Source organism: Aplidium turbinatum, chromosome 3 (genome assembly GCF_918807975.1).
Source record: "Aplidium turbinatum chromosome 3, kaAplTurb1.1, whole genome shotgun sequence".
In the NCBI taxonomy this organism is placed as follows: Eukaryota; Metazoa; Chordata; class Ascidiacea; order Aplousobranchia; family Polyclinidae; genus Aplidium; species Aplidium turbinatum.
The window spans coordinates 41349872-41364261 of record NC_137474.1 but is presented as its reverse complement, the minus strand read 5'-3'; positions in this window follow the sequence as shown (position 1 = coordinate 41364261).

Here is a 14390-nt window from a genome sequence, read left to right as displayed (position 1 = left end):
ACAACCCTAAATAAGTCGGGCATAATCTGGTCAATAGGTAACTATGAGGGAACAATGTCGGTTTGTGACGACACAAACGTGAGTTGATATTTTGCTTTTGTTGCTAGCAGTGCTTCCACTTTGGTGGTAATTACCACAATTGTGGAATTTTCTTCATGCTTGTGGTAAAAATGTGGTAATGAAAAATTTGTGGTAATTTAGTGGTAATATGGAAATTTTGTGTGGAAATGTTGCCAAATTGTGGAAATTATAAATTTTGAAAATTTGACATAAAATACTACGGTATCAATGAATAAGAGCATTTAAACTGTTGTCTTCCGAAATTGAACAGATATATATGCAAAAAACTACTTATAATAGCATGCGACTAGCATGTTCCGCTGTTTTCGGTTTGATTTTGGAATGTGTCCTGACCTTTGACTTTGAACGTAGTCGTAGGGTGACCATGTGATCATATTCATAGTCAAGATGTCTTTCAGATTCTACAGTAGCTGCGGTGTCAAGTACAGTACTTTGCTTACATATTTCGGACGTTTTAATAACAGTTAATGACCGGTACTGTTAATTAACTGAGTACAGTAGTTGTTTTAGACCTTATTTTACACTATATAGTGTAAATATAGCCAAATAATAGCGTTGCCAGATAAGGAATTTTGTCCCAATTTGAAGAAAATTTAAAGCTGTTGAAAACAAAAACTTGCATATTTTGGAATTTGTTTTAGTTCTAGGTAAAGATCAAAACCCTAACCTTATTTTTAAGTCTAACCCTTACTTTAACCCTTGCTAACTTTAATCTTAACTCTGGCAACACCGGATTGTAACCATGGCAACAAGTGGGTAAAAATAGCTAGTTGTTCAGTTGTTGTTCAGTTGTTTTTTTATTTCTGACCATCATATCAAAACAATACACATCAACATAGCTAAGGTCAAGAAAAGGGTAGAAGCGACAAAACGCGAACGTTAAAACGTGCTTGTGATCGAAGTAAGTTATTGAGTTGAAAAAAATTTGGCACGGTCGCAACACCTTCAGAAAAATTTAAGATATAAAGGGAAAATAAAAAATGTTACAAAACAAATAAACATATATAGGCTATAACTTTATTAGCCTACATAACTTTAGCTGATATATTGAAGATTTGTATGGACAGTTGCTATGAAGATCGGCCATGGTGCGTTATCAAGAGTGCTGATGGTCGTAAGGGGAACACGTCTTGATGCGTTTAGCTCATAGCAAAGAGCAAGGCAGGCAAAGAAAACCCCACAAAGAAATCCTACCACGGGCAAAGCCATTTCAAGCGCAACGCACCAGGCCTTGCACGACTCACAAAATAGATAGGCTATAACTTGACGACATGAAACAATGACAAAAAACAAATAAAATAAACTAGCAAAAAACAACATCATCATCTTGCGGAAATTCAATTATACCCAGGGAAGTTATGTCTTAAAGATATCAAGCGTGCTTTGATAAAAGTTGCGTTGATAAAGCGATAATTTTTGACCCCTGTCAGCTAAACTCGCCACTTCCACACCGATCCAACGTTGGCTAACGTTGAATTAATGCAAAAATGACAGTCATCGCCAGCTGGGATGTAGTAGTGGTATGTCCCAGTAATATGATAAATTTGGGTTACCGTATGTTTTACACGTTAAACCATATTAAAGTGACAAAAAATATCCAATTTGGCATATTACGTTAAAAAAAATAGATAAACAATCAGACAATAGCAGGGGTGGGCACAGTTGTTCAAAGAAAGAGCCGCTTGCGGATAAACCATAAACACCAGCGAGCCGCAAAATCAGTTGACACAAAATAACATAACAGCAATAAAAACACAATGATTGTTTATCCATATCAGTTTTGTACTTGACTCGCTAATCTCTGAAAGTTTGAACGATAAGTTGTTAATGCTGTGCGAATTAATTCTTCCAAGTGTTCATTTGTCAATGTTGCACGATGTTTTGATTTTACAAAGTTCATTACAGAGAATAAAGATTCACAACCATGGTCGTGCAGTGGTCTTTTTGTGTTCTGAATATTTATTCTCAGGAACCTGCAGATTTTTTCAAAAACTGATATTAATTAATTTAATTTGTCGCAGACATTTGTTGCCTGTCGGCGGGTTTTGTAACCGTTGGGTTGTATGCTAACTAGAGATTGAAAAATCGATGGCAAATCATTCCCAATATTGGTGTGTTCTACTACGAATTGAGTTCTTTTTATCCGTTTGATAACTTGAGGAAGTTAGGTAAAAGTACGGTACCGTTTATTCATAAAGCACAGCTTGTGAATGAACCTCAAAACTTCAGACTGCTAAGTTCTAAGCAGCGCCAGCACAGCACGTAAAAATAAATCATACCTAGCATAATTCTTGGTCTCAAAATTTCGTATAATCATGCTTATAGGCTCAATAATACTTTAATGTTAATTTCTTCCCAGAACAGACTGAGTGCTTTGGTCAGGCCAAGTTGAAGTCATACAAATACAACAGATTAGATTTATAAATTCTTACAAAAATGAATAGCCTAAGTAAGTTCTGGTGCTACTTCTAAGCTTCAACTAATCGCTGCTTAGTGACTTTACTAAACTTCCAATTGTTGCTGACTGAGCGCAAAATGAGCCAGGAGAGGCACAATGTTGCTTTTGCAACGTCACAATTCCATTGTTTAACAATGGCTACAGTAAAAGAGAGACTCCTTTTTGATCTTTGTATTGTGTTGCCTATTGGGCGCAAATTAGATTTTGAAGAAAGTGTTAGTCACAAACTTTAATTTATAGCAACCGATTTTTGCGCCCCTATCAATGTGGTGCCCACGACTCGAGCCATGCCTGCCATAACCTAGGTACGCCACTGCTTGGTTGACAGCGCGAGATAACATATTTAAAATAATCTTAATTTTTTTTGTAATATTACGATTCAATACAAGAGCCACAAAATATATGTTGAAGAGCCGCATGCGGCTCGCGAGCCGCAGTTTGCCCACCGTTGGACAATAGCATGACGATCCAGTCCAAGATATTGAAATAAAACAACTGGTTGGAGCACATGGCCACCGCTTCACCGAAAGATGGAGATTGGTCAAAAGGATAGAAAAACTTCTGCAGACTCTGTAGAACTTCTGTGGACAAAAAACACAAGAACCAGAAGGCCAGTAGGAGTACTTACAATCTTACTATTTTGCTAATAAATCTACACACATTGGCTAATCATTGCTGGGCAATAAAAAAAAAAAAAAAAAATATTAGTATGTTTGGTGCATGATGTAATACTTAGATGGGATTATTTCAAGGAAATAAAAGCCACTTTGTTAATGTAAAAGTAAGTCGAACTACGGTTAAAATCGGGAAGAAAATCACAGCAAAAAATGTGGTAATCTGAGGACAAATGTGGTAATACAAGTGGTAATCTAGCTTTGTAAAAGTGGAAGCACTGGTTGCTAGCACTTTCTCCGTTATGAAGCGATTAAAAAGCGACACGGGGAACAGAATGGCTGATGAAACCATAGATGAAACCCTGAATGCCTGCTTACGTCTGTCGACCACTGAATTTAAACCAGAGATCGACACTATATGCAAAAGCAAAAAACAACAAATTGTTTTGGTTTGCTAATTTGTTGACGTGTTATGTATCGTATCTTTTTTACTAGCTGAAAATCACTTTTTGAGTCGCAAGCAGAGATTAAAAAGTGAGTTATGCGTGCACCAAAACATTAGGTCGATCAGAACAGCAAACTCAGTCCTTTCATTGCAACTGTATTTTGTCAGCGACAAGATTTGTTAATGTTCATAGCCTGCGAAGAGTAAGAATATAGCTAAAACAGATCGAAATCTATAGAAAAGAAGTTCAAAATTGCAACCTAGTTAAGTTTTTATTTAACAACGTTTCTACTTTCATCAACGCGTTATCATTTCTCACTATGCGGCCCGTGAAGTTTTCCTCAGACCCTAATATCGCCCTTCATGTTCGCAGTCTTGGACCACCCTGACCTAGACTAAACATTTGAGACCCATAATTGATTCCTATATTCATCTCTGCCCACAATATTTTATAAATAATAATCTAATAAAATTTAATCTAGCGACATTTAGTTGATATACTTGAACAACTATGATAATAGTCATAAAAGAAACAACGATGATAATACAGTATATGAAACACAACTGCTAAGATATTACAATGAGTCGAATCTTTGCAGAATTAGATGATTCTAAAGAGCTGGTATTTTATTTTAATGAAAATCAGAAAACAAACTTCGGTAATTCAGACATTTAAAATCTCACACAAAATTTGAGGTAGCCTACTCACAACACAAATTGATAAATAAATAATAATTAATTAATCTGCTTGAATAGAACATTATAAGGAAATTATAAGTAAAGTCAAAGGTAGGCTGATAAATTCTAAATGTATGCTGAAGCTTTCCATTTATCTGTTCATGCTTTAACTTGGATCTAACTTAAACAAAAATTAAGTCTTAAAAATTGCCGACCTAGTTTCAAACTAGGTGGGCAAAGAAAGGGCTAGGGGGCAAGCAAAGGGACTAGGTGAGCAATTGCCCACCTAGTTTATATGTGAAAAGATGCTATGCTTGAAAAAGCTCTGGCTTAAGCGAGTATCCCAAGAGTCGAAACAATGAGGTTTGATCTTGCAGTTTCTTCGTTCGTAGTCAGCATGGGCGCCGATCGCTCTCTAAAATTGGTGGGGACATTTACTCGAAAAGGTAGGAAGGGGCGACGAGCAAAACCAGCTAGAAAAACCGGGGATCTGTTTCAAACAAACAAATAGCCTAGGCCTACAGTCAGGGCTGGATTTAGCTGATGGGGGGGCCGGGGCACTTTTACATCGGGGGGCCCCCGTGCAAAAAATTTTTTTGCGCCCACGGCGCGAAAAGCCACCTCTATGTCTACAGTATCATTATTCCAGCACTACACTGCACAGCATTGTGCAGAAACTTCACAGGCTGAAAGAAAAAAAACAAACACAAAATCACATTTTGTCCATGTAGGGGGCCAAAACTCAAAAGTCTGGGGCTCGGGACACCTGCAGCCCCCCTAAATCCGGGCCTGCCTACGGTAGGTACAAGCAAAATGCGATGTATATATATTTTAATTGTCAGCATTGGACCACAGTCTCTATTTGACAGCAGACGTCCAAACACTCGGCAACAAGTCTCCGGCAAATTAAAAACGAAGTCCTTGGAGAGGTCATGGAGGTCGATCGAATTCCAACTTTGGTGTGCACATGGCAGATCATTCCATGATTTCGCCGTTCCTGTGTCATGGTAGATCGTAACCAAGTTTTGACATGTCGCAAAATTAAAAATGAACGTTCAGCTGAACACGAGCTGGCTGGTGATATGAGATGGCATCTTCTTGAATGTCATTCAAAAATCTTTCAACGACTTTCAGTTGTCTTGCTTTCGAAAGAGGCATAGTTCTTGTGCAAGGGACTCTGTGTCAGAGAACTCAGGATAATCGTCTACCGCCCACATGTAATTGTAGCTTTCCACTAAAGAGTGATTCTTCCAGAATTTTGTAGTGCTCGAGATCGGTCGAATTGAAATAGTCAGTAAGATTTTTCTTGCCGCCGTCAATGACTGCAAAATACTCTGACCGATATTTCGTCTCTGGTGTTTGAAGTTGAGGAGGGAAACTTTCCCCGCATAATAAAACATTTCTACTACGGTCGGGGTTTCCTCGCATAAAGCAAAAATGTTGTCCCCTCCTTTCAATAGATTTTAAAATTGTGACATTTGGTTAATATTTTCCCTTTTACGTTATAAAAATAATGTAAAAAAATGGCGGGGACATGTAAAAAGATGGTGGGGACATGTAAAAAGATGGTGGGGACATGTCCCCGCTGTCCTATAGGGATCGGCGCCCATGGTAGTCAGACGCTTAATCAACTGAATTATCGTGGCGCAGGGGTAGGCTACAACATACGTATTGATTTTATACAAATTTTTGTTGTGTATTAACCCACCTTTTTCAAATTCGTCTTCCACTTCAAAAAATTCAAGGTTTTTGATATTAAAGAGAACTCCCTCCCAAGCAGATGAAACAAGTTTTTTTTTGAAATACTATCAACATCGAAGAAAACACAGTTTTAAAAACGGGTGAAGGTTTTCAAAAATCACTTGAAGCTTGCTACAAGCGGGCAATTGATGGAAAGGTGTTGGAGACAAGAAATTGCGTTTGGGACGTTTGCGCTACGGCAGTCAGGAAGTTCAACCAACGAAGTCTGGCAACACAGTAATAACTTACTCAAATTTGGGAAGGAAATTTTTAATAAATGAAAAGTGAGGGATGAGTTTTGATCGTTTTTAATCAAAACTGTTTCCGAAAACTTCTGAAAGTTTTATAACACCAATAATTTTTTCAAAACCTCAAGCTAGACCGATTTATCTCGCGCGTTTTGCTTGCAAGTCCAAAACAGTCAAATTTGTATCAGCATAGGTTCCTCTCACCTTCTTGATTCACCAGGTAAGTTACCTATTAGAATTAAAACATTGTCAACTTAAGCAATTTTAAATGTTTTAGTAAGCTATTGATTTTTAAGTTATTTTTATTTGATATATGTTTATGAAATTATCGAAAAGTCGTTCAGTATTTATGACGTCATTTTCATCCGGGACATTGTTATGGGAATTTCTTACGGTGTTGCCAAAATTTCTAGAATTCGTTACCTTTCTTTAATGATAAACGTCATATGACAAAAATCAATATGATAAAAATATTGCAAAATTGACATGGCCAAACTTACTAGAATATAAATTATTGCAATAAATTAAAATCCATTAAATAAATTGTTGAAAACTATCAAAGTTTTTCTTGCTCAAAGCGTTTGACAATTTTTTGTTATTCATGTTATTGGTGATCTATGTTTTTCAATGTTTTCAACAAATCTTAATTTTGAAGCTTTTTTTTTTTTTGCAAGAGAAAAGAATAGTAATGAAATTTGTGAAAGAAATTAATGTCCATTTGTTTCTATCTTATATTTATTTAATGTATAGTCAGATAACAAATAGATTGATTCAAAATTGTAAATTTTTGCCTGCACAATTTTTACTACTGCTTGATAGAATGCTTGCGACCGACTGAAAATGTTGTTTTGCATATAGTATGTTATTTTTCCTCTGTTTTCAAAACAACATGTTTGCTTGAAAGGCTATTCTTCATTGTTGTCAATTGAATTGCAAAAGAATCTACTTTTTCGAAATGTGTTTGATTAGATTAACCAGGCGTTTCAACTATTTTAATCCTATGTTTGATTTATGTTTATTTAATTTAAAGATTATAAAATTTTTTTGAATGTTTTTAGTAAACCAGTTTCACACTTTCTTAGTCTCAGCATTGAAAATTTTGAGCAACTTTTCATTGGCTGTCATGGCTGAAGAAACTTTGTCGTGAGTTTTGGGCAACTCTGATTTCATCTCTTTCTCAACCGTTACGTCACGGAGTTGTGGTCGACTGGTCCGCAGGTTGGGGATTGATGTTGTAATTTAATTAAATGGCGAGTGTGCACTGGGTTTTGTTCTGTTCGTTTGGTTTTGTTTTTCTGTTACATCAAACGCTGTGAGGAAGAAATTATTGCAACATTTTGTTGCAACTTTGGTGTCAGTTGACAAACACGCTCGGTGATGAGGTTGAATAGTCATGCTATAAATTATTAGCATATGTACGGTAGGTCATGATTTACTTTAAGCCACATTTCATTTTGGTAATGTGTGGACTGTGGATCACTTTGATGTTGTTGATGATGTTTGTTGTATCCAGGCCTATGCTTGCTTGTTGAGTGCTTGAATTGAATTAAGATGTCAAAAAAAGAATAAAAAAAGCAAGGCTGCTAATGTGTGTTTCCTCTTTCAAGCTAATCATTTTCTAACTTACCTTTGGTAAGCTATAATTCTGTCAGCACTAAAACCACATTAAAGAATGTTTTTAGGTTAATATTGGAAAAGTGCTGAAAGGTATAACGTTTAGCAATCACATTCATAAGCGCCGACTTTTATTTTTGCACGGGCGGCGAATAGCACAATATGGCAACCTAAAAACTTTCAAACTGCATGTTTTTGTTTGATTTTTACTAAGCGTGTTTCGTAGATGCATTTGTCTTTTCACACCTGATTTGCAGCTCGATAATTTACAAAGCAACTTTAAACAAAGCACAGGAGGTATGTCGTGAATTTTATTGTTACGTTGCTGCTCTGACACTGCTCTGCTCTGACATTTGGCAAAAGTACCTATTTTTGCAAACAGAAGCTCTGTCAATCCAACTGTTAATCAACTGCTCAAGTTGTAACTGTGAAGCTTCAGCTTGATAACCATTTAAAATTAGGACGTGGTTCAATCGCTGTTGCCTCATGGTCGATCGCAAGTAGGTTTTTATGCGTCTGAGTGCACTAAACGATCGCTCCGGCTCGCAGGTGGTGGAAGGCAACGATAAGTATATTTTCACAATGCTGACCACGTTTGGAAGCATTAATGAAATTGTTTCATTGCTTGCAAATAGATCAAGCAGTTGCGACAATCATATGGACTCTTGCTGTAGATTAAAAATTTTCAAAAAAGATTTTTGAGGGAGGCAATGGAAAGATTGTATTTTATTGATTAATAAATCCCATTGTAAACCTAACAAATGTAACAATGACTTATGACAAGTAACAAATAAAACGATTGCAACAACAACAAGGAAAAAACTCGTAGCCACGTGTTGCATAATCTTCATGTAGCTTGCTTAATGTTACGTCAGTATCATGCTTGTGACAAAAACAATCATTTTCTTCGCAATACTGTATTGGTTCACCTTTTGCTTTACGTTGACTTGAAGCGAAAACCAATGATCAACAAAAGATTTAAACGTTCGTTCAAATTACATTTATTTGCAGTAAGTAATGTAACCTAAACGGGGTGGCTGCCACTCCGCCACAGCGGTTACGGGGTGGCGTGGCCACCCCGTAATTGGGCGCCAGTGATCACATTGTCATGGATGCAAAATCATTCTTCTTGCGTTTAAGCATATTTTAGCCGGTCATCACTAACTTCGCAATTGATTGTGTGATATCTTGATATCAGCCATTGCAGATTATTTGCCATGATCTTGCCTCAGTTATTCACTCATAGTGTAGGCCGTTCGGCGTGACGATTACGTACATCCCTGGACTGAGATGGTAAGGGGTTATCAGAGCACAAGGGTTCGCAATTTTGAACAACCTGCTGTTAATGTACTTTGACTGCAGCAATATAAACTCAATGACAGTTGGCATTCAAAAGCAGGGGTAGATCTTAATTTTTTTTTTCACTAGCTCACCGGACTAGTTGCTCCCCGTTTTTACTGGTAGCTCGCAAGATTTTTTACTAGTCCGACCAGTTTACTGACTTTTCACTTATATATCTGATGACGTATTAAGAATTGAATCTAAGAATGTACTGGTTATTCTTGTTTTTGTTCACAGTCTTTCTTTTGGTTTCAAGCTCTTTTATTTGGTCTATGATGATCTCTTGCACTTTGTGGCTGCTATAAATGCAGATGAATTATGTTGTTGATGTCTTCGTAGAGTTGATTGTGCAGTTGACTAGATGTTGTGGAATTCATAAATTGAAATGTACGGAGATAGAGAAAATGTCTGAGTACATTCAAACGAAGCGGAAGTTCGAATGTATTCAGTGACTCATACTTTCCTATTTCTAAAAGATCATCCTTTATTGAAGATTGGTATGCCATTTTTACACTCAGCTAATACTCTTCATTCAATAGAATGAGTCAGGTAGGTATATTTCGTAGTATCCTGGAAGGTAAAATCGGAATCAAGTTAATGGGGGTGAGAAACAGCATACATACTTACATGCCTGTGATGTAATTTGTGACATAAATAAGAATTACAATACTATTTTTTCATCTGGACTTCCTTAGCCATTGTTTCTGTAAAAATGTTTAACTAATGAGTCTATTTATATTGCTTCAGAATGTACCAGAACCAGTAAATCCAACTTGCTACTATCAGAACCTTCAGAAACCACAAAAATTTACATAAAATGCAAGAAAATTTGTCACCGTTGTAAAAATTAAAATTTTAAAACATGTCTAAATTTGTCTGTAAATTTAATAAATGGATTGATTATCCAAAAACAATAGAAATGAATACCAACATGCCCTACCTAGCACAAAAGATTAAGATTTTATGAGGATTTCAAAATTCCGGTAACCTGCAAGTGTTCCGGGGCCGACAGCAGGGTCTAAACATTGACAAAAAAAAATTTTTTTTACATGCCTTTATTTTTCAGGCCTACACAGATATTTAGATATAATTTTCCCCAAAAGGGCGCAGCTTAGTACCGTAGCCTAGTTATCCTGACCAACAAAAATTTGTTCCAAGAACCCAGTTAGCCTAACAGTTCATTTTTACATTGTAGTAACAGATAACCAAATGTGTGGCCTATAGTTTTAACGTCGCTAAACGTTAAAATCGTGTAGAAAAGGAAACTTTTGCTGACTAGGATACGTTGAAACTGAGAAACATTCACAGAAGCCCTTCGATTTGTTCCAAGAACCCAGTTAGCCTAACAGTTCATTTTTACATTGTTGTAACAGATAACCAAATGTGTGGCTTATCGTTTTAACGTCGCTAAACGTTGAAATACCGTAGCCTAGTTATCCCCGACCAGCAGAAATTGCCGTTTCTACATCGTTTTAACGTCGCTAAACGTTGAAATCGTGTAGAAAAGAGAACTTTTGCTGACTAGGATATTCCACATAATTGTTTCTTTATATTTGAAATTATCGATTACACTGGTCTACACAAAATTTCAGGTTTGGGTTTTGACAACTGATTTTAGCTAATTTTGGGGCGCTGAATCCGAAAATGAACTCAGATTTTTTCTATCACATCACGTTTTTGAGATATGAAATATCCCTAATTTTTGAAAAAAATCAATTTTTGCCCCCCCTCTGTTGTCAAAACAAGGAATTCTGATGCAATAAACACTGTTTTACCTGCAATAATCTAGCTTTGATTAACAAACAAGCATTCTATATTATATTCACACAAATTTGCGTTGTCTTTATTAAAATTTCATGCCTTGGAATAAAAAATAGGCATGCAAAAGAGCAACCGTAATAACATCAAACGCTACATTATGCTGACGAACATGTCGATAGGACAGTGACAAGGTATTTTCTGAATTATAGCCTACAGTTCACACAATATGCACATAGACATTCCTATGGAGTGCAGAAATTCTGAAGACACACACAGAAATAGCAAAGTGCCAAAATAAAGATTGACTCAAAGGGACTTGGGCAGGGCGAGTTCAGAAACAGTCAAAAAAAGAGCTTTTATAAATATGAACTCTTCACTTATAAGCTTAAAAAGGCTCTTTTGAGGGACTTTCTTTTATGAGCAGCATCTGGAATTTCTCTTTTAAAACTACAACAATAGTCGGCCATCATGACAATCCCACCGACCTTGATAACGTTCTTGCATAATTTTAATATCCTGGTGGAAACGTTCACCCTGTTCTTCACTAACTTTCTCAAGGTTTTCTGGAAACTCATCCGCATGGCTTTTCAAATAGTGAACCTTGATGCTCATCCTGCATCCCAAATCTTCAAAACTAAGCAGTAGCTCCCTTAAAAGATCTTTATAATTTTCTGCTTTTCTGTTTCCCAAAAAATTTCTCACAACAGCACCGAAAGCATTCCAAGCTCTAACCTCGAATGGCAACATTGATTTTACAAAATTTTCATCCTTTAACAATTGCCTGATCTGTGGTCCATTGAAAATCCCAGCTCTTTTTTTCTCTTCACTGAGACCAGTAAAAGCATAACATATATACTTAAAACACTCTCCTTCATGATCCAAAGCTTTTACATATTGTTTCATGAGACCAAATTTGATGTGAAGAGGAGGCAAGAGGATCTTTTTGATATCAACTAACTGATCACGTATGATATTTTCGTCTCCAGGTGTCAAGGTGAGCCTTGGAGGCCACTCTTCTTTGTTCCAGTGCTGATCCTTGGCCCTGCTGTCCCAGTAGCATAGGAAACATGGGTATTTGGTGTAGCCACTTTGTTGCCCCAGCAAAAAGTTCACCATTTTTAAATCTACACAGATGAGCCAACCATGCTCATGGTACTTTAACTTTTCAAGAACGGTTTTGATGTTCTGATACTCTTCTTTCATTGTCACCGAAAGTCCTATCGGAATAGAACCGTACACGTTACCATTGTGAAGTAGAACACACTTCAAACTTCGTTTGGAGCTATCAATGAAAAGTCTCTATTCGTCTGCATCATACTGTGGTAATCCCATTTCTAGAAGAAGCCCTTCTATATTGTTGCAATAAACGAAATTGGCCCCTTGTTTAAAAAGTTGGCTCTTTTTTGGCCCTTTTTGAACGTGCAGTTGGCTCCTTGCCAAATTTACATCTGGTAACCCTGCTGCACAGAGATAGCAGCTGACCCACAGATAACGCCTGAGAAGCCAAGACAGGGAGTTCAAGCCAGCATGGAAAAACTCAACGCTACCAATCTCCACTATGTCCTATTACGATTATTATCATAACAGGAATTTTTTTTATTTTAAAGGAAATCTGAACCAATTTATGAATTTAGTGTAAAAATATCTCTATGTTTGAAAGTTTATAGCTGTCAGAAAATAATTATATTTGACATTTTACTGCACTAAAAAGGGTAAAAATTGGTCAATTTCATTAATAATGGCAACGATAGAAAGAAAACTTGATGTGATAGAGAAAATCTGAGTTCATTTTCGGATTCAGCGCCCCAAAGTTAGCCAAAATCAGTTGTCAAAACCCAAACCTGAAAAAAAAAGTTGAAATTTGTAGACCAGTGTTATCGAAGCTTTAGATGAGTGGGGTTTAGACCTAACCACTGAGATCTTAAATCATATTTATGACACCGGAAAGATCCCTAGTGATATGGTACGTTCTATATTCATAACTTTACCAAAGAAAACCGGAGTAACAGAATGCTCACTCCACAGAACAATTAGCCTCAACTCCAAATTCTTTTGCTAAATTCCTTTGCTATGTTGACGTGTATTGTTTTTGATAAGATGGTCACAAATAAAAACAATTCAACTGAACTGACATGACGAATTTTCATTTAATTGTTCAAACATTTTATTTCTATTTTTTTTCTGCACGATTTCAACGTTTAGCGACGTTAAAATGATGTAAAAACGGCAATGATAGTTAGGCTACTGATAGTACCCGATATATTTCAAAAAAAATTTCAAAAAATCTTCAAATAGGGAACTCTCCAAAAAAGGCTGTCTCTGAATAGGGAACTCTCCGAATCGGACTCGCCGAAACGGGTCATTCCGTACAATACATAATATTTGTTCACTGTCAAAAGAAGTGGACTATTGGATGGATTGCGTTTGGTTAGGCCTCTACCGTCAGATCTGTCTGGCTTGTTGGGTCAGCATAACTCTTTAGGTCACAAATGCACATGCATAAGACAACTACCCAGCTAACACTAAGCGTTAGACACTTTGTAGTAATGTTGAATCAGCATTTGGTCACGATATATCAACAAAAAAACGTTAATTTGTTTTGCTAACTGCTGCTTGCTGGGATGCTGGCTTCTCCGTGCTGGCGTGCTCACTACTACCACGCGTCGTGTCTAGCGAAGTTGCGAGAAAAAAGTAGTCACGTGTTCAGTTGACCGACTTTGCAGCCTTCTTCGTTTGCAGTATTTCAGAGTGACGTCGCCAATTGCCATTTTGTAAACCAAAACTTTTCACAGGCGAATATTTTCACTAGCCAATCGGACTAGTACTGCAAAATTTCTACTAGTCCGTGCAAATTTTCACTAGCCATTGGCTAGCGGACTAGCGTTAAGATCGAACGCTGAAAAGCCGGAGCTGGTCTACAAGTCTTCGCCTGGTCAAAAATGCCATGATGTCATAAATTGGAATCAACCAAAACGATAGGGTGAAGTACCGGTAGCTGTTTCGTGTTTTGACTGCTTTATTTTTGCTTTACTATTTTCTAACCCAAACTAAAATTTTTATCTAAACCTGAAGGTTAGGGTTAGAAAATAGTAATGTAAAGGTTATGTATTTACAGATACCTTTTGCTTGGTTGACTGCTGCTCAGTGTTCACACATTTTACCCTGTACTGGTATGTCTTGGTCGATTTCAATCTTTGACATGTATTCATGTTATAACGTTTATAATCAGGATGGAAACTTGTCCACCAGCTCCCAAAAACCTTCATCCAACAAAAAATGATCATTGACAATGAAACTTAAACCGTCTCATTCCAGACAAAGAAAAACACAACTAAAACCTGGTAACAGAAAACACAACTGCACTGCAACTAAACTAAAAAGCAACTGAATGAAAAAGAGCGACTAGAAGC